Source organism: Musca vetustissima, unplaced genomic scaffold (genome assembly GCF_032173495.1).
Source record: "Musca vetustissima isolate MV318-11 ecotype Yass unplaced genomic scaffold, APGP_CSIRO_Mvet_v1 utg505, whole genome shotgun sequence".
Taxonomy (NCBI): domain Eukaryota; kingdom Metazoa; phylum Arthropoda; class Insecta; order Diptera; family Muscidae; genus Musca; species Musca vetustissima.
Window position 1 is genome coordinate 2,061 of NW_026879206.1, and position 6,993 is coordinate 9,053.

The window sequence follows — 6,993 nt, forward strand, 5'->3', positions numbered from 1 at the left end:
GCGAATTCGTTTGAAAAACGCGCTCAAGATCCCCAAAATACCGAAAATTGGGGGGGGGGGGGGGTACCCTTATATGGGGGCTATCCGAAAAAATGAACCTATATTTATATTTTTTGGTGGGGAGATTTGCTACCCAATAATAACTCAAATTACCAATTTCAGCGAATTCGGTTGAAAAACACGATCAAGAACCTCAAAATACCGAAAATTCGGAGGTACCCTTATATGGGAGCTATGCCTAAACGTGGACCGATATATCCCATCTTCGAACTTGACCTGCCTGCAGACAAAATTTTGGCGATCTATCTGAATTCGTTTAGACGCTAGAGTTATTACAACAGACGGACATGCTAAAATCGTCATAGAATTTTACACTGATCAAGAATATAGGGAAGAAGAACTTTATAGGGTCGGAAATGATTATTTCGATGCGTTACAAACGGAAAAACAAAACTAATATACCCTCCATACTATAGTGGAGGGTATAAAAAAGGATCTTCATGATTTACTTCCATTTATAAATCCATGTTTTCATCCATTTCATAAAAGTTTATTGACGCAGGACTCTTTACAAATACATCCCGACTTAGTCGAAGACAAGCCAGAAATATTATGGCTTATATTACTATGTACTAATGTTGTCTCTTGCTAATTTTATATTAAAAATAATAGTATTATAGCCTTAAGATTTTTGAATAGAAAATCGAATATTAAATATAAATATTTAAATAATATTTTGTATTTTTGTGATCGATCGAAGCTACCTATTGTTTTAAGAAAAGTATTCTAGCGATATTTGTTGTCAGATAATGTTTGTTCATGGAGCGATTTTGTGGATTTGAATAAAAATTTTAAAGCGGCTGACAAAAACAACAACAAATTCCTCCTATTACACTTAACCCTTATCTGGCTCGTAGGTCTAGGGGTATGATTTCCGCTTAGGGTGCGGGAGGTCCCGGGTTCAAATCCCGGACGAGCCCAAAGACAGGTTTTTTACTTCCTAACTGAGATTTGTTCGAAATTTAAACCGTGGAAAACAACTGACCAAGGGAGGAGGCGACGAAGATATATAATAGTTATATATATAGAATCACTAGGTTAGAGGTGTGCTGTGCATCGAAAAAATTCTCAGAGAACAAATGAGAAACCGCCGTATGAAATAACTTACTAAAAGAGAACGCAGAGAACGAACGTTCCATAACCTACAAAACTGTGTTGTCAGGGTATTATAGATTTGTGCAGCCCCAAGAGTTTGTAACACCGCGAAATATTGGTCCTAGACCCACCTTTAAGTATACCGATCGTCATATCTCGACTAGCTGAGTCGATCTAGACATGTGTGTCCGTCCGTCTATGCATTATAATTAGTAAACACGACAGGCCAAAGTTATGGACCGAAATTTTGCATGTAGGATGGGTTGTGGTCAATGAAGACCCCTATTGTTTTTGGTAAAGATCGGTTAATATTTAGGGGATGAAATGGACCAAAAACTAAATTTTTGTGTGATTTTCTGGTCGCTTTGGAGGCCGCAATATGGGCCAAAGAATATGCATGCCTGTTTTGTTAAAGATCTGACTTTTGTGTGAAAAATGACAAAATTTGTATTCTATGGCGTTTATATTTACACCTGAAGGACATTGACCCGAGAAGTTGATAGTATATCCAAGAGGAGTGGATGGCTTTTAAATTGATACCAATTATATTGTAGTATGTACTCGGATGTAGGAGTTACACTTAAATATTTACAGGTGCTTACGTACTCAGATATTATTTAGTAACACATTACCACACTAGAGGCTGAAATATAGGGCGGATCGCTTTGAAATTTTCCATGAGGATCCAGGTATGGTTAAGGATAACGCCTATAATTTTCAGTGATGATCAGATAATAATATTGGGATCCAGTGTACCGAAAACTTAATTTTTTATGTTTTTTTCGAGTCGATTTATAGGCCACAACTGAAAGCCGAACATCACAATACAACCCACGGTAATGGAAATCTGGACAACTAATTAGAAAGTCTGTACTGAATATTAGTAATATTGGCTGACCTCTAGTCGGTCAATATCGCGATATATTGTTCAAGAAAGAACCACACAATGTTACATTTCCGTGGATGTTGTGTAGGGTATCATATGGTCGGTTCCGTCCGACTATACTGCTCCGCTCACTGGTTTATACATGTTTTATACATATAAACAAGGGCACCAGTTCCCATGGTTGAACAGGGCTACACTAGGTACATCGTTAATGTAATTGAGATTAAATTTGCGGAGACTTATGAGTTTGATGTAACATCGAACCATGTTGAAATTGATAAGGATAAATCTAGGTTTAGATACGTTTTTTTGTGTTTCAATTTCATGCGAATAATTTATCATAGAGACTAAGTTTATTCGGAATATAGCTCCGGCTACCCAACTGAGTCCAGAATGACTTATGTCAAGTTTGGCTTAAATTTATTACAAATTTTTATATAGCTCCCATATCGAAATTTTGCATGTAGGATACTTAAGAAGCTATGTTTGTCGGAAATTAAGTTCGAACTACCGTGTTGAGTGACAAGAAGGCCTAAGGCAAATTTGTTTAAAACCGTTTCGCTGTCATATATAATTTCATGCGATTTCTGGTAAAGGGGTTTCAAGAATTTCAAAATGTCCTCTATATGTTGTGGCCGAACCCAAGTTGAAATCTCGAGGCCCAACGAAGATGTTACGATATATTTTCCATCCCTTGGCCATGTGACAACTGTTTTAATATAAATGCTTGCCCGCTTTAACCCCCAAGTGGCTCGTTGGTCTAGGGGTATGATTTCCGCTTAGGGTGCGGGAGGTCCCGGGTTCAAATCCCGGACGAGCCCAAGATGTAACAGGTTATTTTTTTATTGTATTTATTATGCCCTTAAAGAGCAGTCAAAGTGATATAACTCGAACCACAATTGCACCGAAAAAAGGATCTCGAATTATGGAGACTACTTATACAATCAATTATATGTATGCGCTCTGATGTGTTTCCTTGATGTTAAAAAAAATGAACTTTTCATTGACTTCTTTGGAAGTCAAGCTTAATGACTTCGAACATGAATGGAATCGCTAATAATTTATTATAGGATAACACCATCTTTTTTAAGAAATGCAATTGCGATAATTGTGACCACGCCCACAACTGGCTCGTTGGTCTAGGGGTATGATTTCCGCTTAGGGTGCGGGAGGTCCCGGGTTCAAATCCCGGACGAGCCCAAGTAGTAATTAACTTTTTTGCTGTTTTTGTGAGATGATCACATTTTTTACCTAGCTCTGGTGGGCTATAGTGTATATGGAAGAAATCTATAGTAGAAATTTTACATAGCTCTGGTGGGCTATAGTGTATATGGAAGAAGTCTATAGTAGCGAGTTGTAAGTGACAATTTATTAAAAATGACCTCTAAGACCCCACTTGAAATTCTTAAGGTGGATTTTAACCCTCAATCGGCTCGTTGGTCTAGGGGTATGATTTCCGCTTAGGGTGCGGGAGGTCCCGGGTTCAAATCCCGGACGAGCCCAAGCTGAGTAATTTTTTGTGTTTTTTGTGGAACAATTTAGTCAAATCACGAGTCAAAGCCAAGTTTATAATGTTATATTTTTTTTTGAGTCCTCCAATGCCCCTCGATATTGGTTTTGATTTGACTTGAAAAATCTCAAGACCTGGCATTTGACTACAATGTTGATATTATGAAAAAACTGATCATTTTAACCCTCACTTGGCTCGTTGGTCTAGGGGTATGATTTCCGCTTAGGGTGCGGGAGGTCCCGGGTTCAAATCCCGGACGAGCCCAAGTCGGCCAATATTTTCTAGCCTAGTTAAGCGAGGCCCAGCTTTAACATTGGCCAAAATATAGTTGTTGTGGATGTGAGTGTCATAGTTAACCATTGAATTGAGATTTTTGGAATATGGGTTTTGGAGGAAATCTGTGTTGGAAAGAACCCCATATTATGTAGTTTTAAGAAAATTTTTTAGAGATATATTTTGCCAGATATTTACTAGATAGTCTTTATCATCAATGCTGAAGGGACGATTTTTATGGATTTGAATAAAAATTTTAAATCGGCTGACAAAAAAAACGACAAATACCTCCTATTACATTTAGTCCTCATCTGGCTCGTTGGTCTAGGGGTATGATTTCCGCTTAGGGTGCGGGAGGTCCCGGGTTCAAATCCCGGACGAGCCCAAGCTGAGTAATTTTTTACCCAACATAAATACGCCAGAAAATATATATGTGAGCGCTATATCATTTCTACTATTCTATCACAGTCAGAGAAACTTTGGGTATTTTGTGCAGTATTTTCCTAATATCGGCCGAAAATATATTTGGGATCTATATCGAAATATGAACCGATTTTAATAAAGCTTTATACAAATCATTCTGCCATTAATTCGGTATGCTGTGCAAAATTTCATCGCAATCAGATAAACGATGATCATTTTATGGCCGATTTACATGAAATCGGATACAAATATATATGGGAGCTATATAAAAATCAGAACCTATTTTAATGAAATTCAATACACGTCATTTTAGACTCAATTCGGTTCGCTGGGCAAAATTTCATCGCTATCAGACAAATCTGTATAAAAATCTGAAACGATTTACATGAAATTTAATACATGCCATTCTAGTCTCAACTTGGTCCACTGTGCAAAATTTCATCGCAATCAGACAAACGATGGGTATTTGGCACACAATTTCCATGAAATCGGAAGAACATATACATGGGTACTATATCAAAATCTGAACCGATTTTAATAAAACTTTATACAAATCATTCTACCATTAATTCGGTGCGCTTTGCAAAATATTACAGCTATCAGATAAAGTATGGGTATATTGTGCCCGATTTACACGAAATCGGGTGAACATATACATGGGAGCTATATCAAAATCTGAACCGATTTTAATGAAATGCAATACACGTTGCGAATTTTGTGCCCGATTTACATGAAATCGGATGAACATATACATGGGAGCTATATCAAATTCTGATCCGATTTTAATGAAATTTAATACACATTCTAGACTCAATTCGGACCATTGTGCAAAATTTCATAGCAATCAGATAAAATATGAGAAATTGATGCCCGATTTACATGAAATCGGATATATATGGGAGCTATATTTAAATCTAAGCGGATTTGAACCAAATTGACACCTGTATTTCGTTTGCAATAAATGGTCCGACATGCATATATTGTTTTTGTAATACTACCCCGTTACCACTTCTTATTGGAAAAATTAAAATATTTTCACAAAAATATCAAATTCTACTTGGGCTCGTCCGGGATTTGAACCCGGGACCTCCCGCACCCTAAGCGGAAATCATACCCCTAGACCAACGAGCCAGTTGGTAACGAACGGAAGCTATTTTTATAAAAAAAAACAATTTTGTATTAAAGAACAAAAAATATCTATGAGACACTCTTTTGCATATCAATGAAGTTATTGGTGCTGGCGAAGGTCACAATTTATTGGATTTATGCACCAAACAATAGACCAAGTTATGTGCAGCATGTTTAATACATTAACTGCATTGAATTGGTAACACATAATTTAACCGGTTTCGTTATTGAGCATGGCTTGGTAGGTAGGCTGGCTTGGATGTATTTATTTTTGGTTTCACATTCAACATAAGTTTGAGTTGGTTTTCGTTGTAATTATGGTGATGAATTTCAATTAAATTTTTGATGATCATTCCACATTCACAATTGGCCTACAAAAACGACCTTTGCATTTGGAGGCGGAAAACTTCATCTAAATTTAGTATCTGTTTTTTTTTTTCTTTAAAATAATTTCAACTTGGGCTCGTCCGGGATTTGAACCCGGGACCTCCCGCACCCTAAGCGGAAATCATACCCCTAGACCAACGAGCCAGTGATCATGTCGCAATTTGATTTCAAAGTGTTAAAACTGTTTTTTTAATGTATTTAAAAAAAGTATTGAATTGAGAAAAAATGTGTGTTGACATTAAACTGAAACACATTTTTTAAGTGATAAAAAAACACAACATACTCCAAAAACTGTGTATTTTAATTGAAACATTTATTTAAGATAACCAAACAGTTTAAAAATAGACAAATTTAAAAACCATAGAAGATGGTTTCAGTTAAATTTGTTTTTTCTTTGAATTTGTTATTTAGTTGAAAATATTTATTTAAAAAATATTTATAACCTTAGAAAATCCAATATATGATCCTTTATGGGATTTAAAAACAACTATTTTAGATTTTTATAAGAATATTTTTTCAGGGACTAACGTCTCCTAACGTCAAATTTTAAGATTCTAGCTCAATCGGTTCACATAAATTCACATTCAGTACCATTTAGTACAAATTTCCAAAACTTACTTACTTAGCTGGCTTGTTACAGAACGGTTGTTCCATAAGCCGAGCTTAAAAAAGATTTCCAGGCGCGTCGGTCTTGTGCGCAAGTCCACCAATTTGGAAGACCACGTTCCAAGATGTTGTTTTCTACTTGGTCTTTCCATCCCCTTCTACGGGAACCATCAGTAGGCTCGTTTTTATATGCCTTTTGAGCTGGGGCATCTTCATTCATCCGCACAACATGGCCTAGCCACCGTATTCGCTGCAGCTCAATACGACTGACTATGTCGATGTCCGCGTATAAATTGTAAAGCTCGTGGTTCATTCGACGCTGGTATTCACCGTCGACGCAGATCGACCCGTAGATCTTTCGGAGAATTTTTCTCTCAAACACCCCAAGAGCTGCCTCATCTGCTTGCGCAAGTACCCATGCTTCTGATCCATATAATAGCACGGGTAGTATCAGCGTCTTGTAAAGTGTGAGTTTGGTCTGGCGAGAGGTGGCCTTGTTTCTAAACTGCTTACTTAGACCATAGTAGCATCTGTTGGCCATCACAATCCTTCTCCGAATTTCAAAACTGATGTCATTCGTTTTATTTATGGCGGTACCAAGGTATATAAAGTCTTTAACTATCCG

At 36.9% G+C, this 6,993-nt stretch overlaps 8 non-coding genes across 8 annotated transcripts; 6 read left to right on the forward strand and 2 right to left on the reverse strand.

The window, feature by feature from the left end:
• The first annotated feature begins 908 nt into the window (after nucleotides 1–908).
• Nucleotides 909–980, forward strand: Trnap-agg (transfer RNA proline (anticodon AGG)). Its single transcript has one exon. It is a non-coding gene; the product is annotated as a tRNA-Pro (tRNA).
• A 1,810-nt stretch (nucleotides 981–2,790) lies between these two features.
• Nucleotides 2,791–2,862, forward strand: Trnap-agg (transfer RNA proline (anticodon AGG)). The gene has a single exon. It is a non-coding gene; the product is annotated as a tRNA-Pro (tRNA).
• Nucleotides 2,863–3,169: 307 nt separating this feature from the next.
• Nucleotides 3,170–3,241, forward strand: Trnap-agg (transfer RNA proline (anticodon AGG)). Its single transcript has one exon. It is a non-coding gene; the product is annotated as a tRNA-Pro (tRNA).
• Nucleotides 3,242–3,471: 230 nt separating this feature from the next.
• On the forward strand, nucleotides 3,472–3,543 carry Trnap-agg (transfer RNA proline (anticodon AGG)). The gene has a single exon. It is a non-coding gene; the product is annotated as a tRNA-Pro (tRNA).
• A 200-nt stretch (nucleotides 3,544–3,743) lies between these two features.
• Nucleotides 3,744–3,815, forward strand: Trnap-agg (transfer RNA proline (anticodon AGG)). The gene has a single exon. It is a non-coding gene; the product is annotated as a tRNA-Pro (tRNA).
• A 322-nt stretch (nucleotides 3,816–4,137) lies between these two features.
• Nucleotides 4,138–4,209, forward strand: Trnap-agg (transfer RNA proline (anticodon AGG)). Its single transcript has one exon. It is a non-coding gene; the product is annotated as a tRNA-Pro (tRNA).
• A 1,097-nt stretch (nucleotides 4,210–5,306) lies between these two features.
• Trnap-agg (transfer RNA proline (anticodon AGG)) lies at nucleotides 5,307–5,378 on the reverse strand. The gene has a single exon. It is a non-coding gene; the product is annotated as a tRNA-Pro (tRNA).
• Nucleotides 5,379–5,834: 456 nt separating this feature from the next.
• Trnap-agg (transfer RNA proline (anticodon AGG)) lies at nucleotides 5,835–5,906 on the reverse strand. Its single transcript has one exon. It is a non-coding gene; the product is annotated as a tRNA-Pro (tRNA).
• Between the last annotated feature and the right edge of the window lie 1,087 nt (nucleotides 5,907–6,993).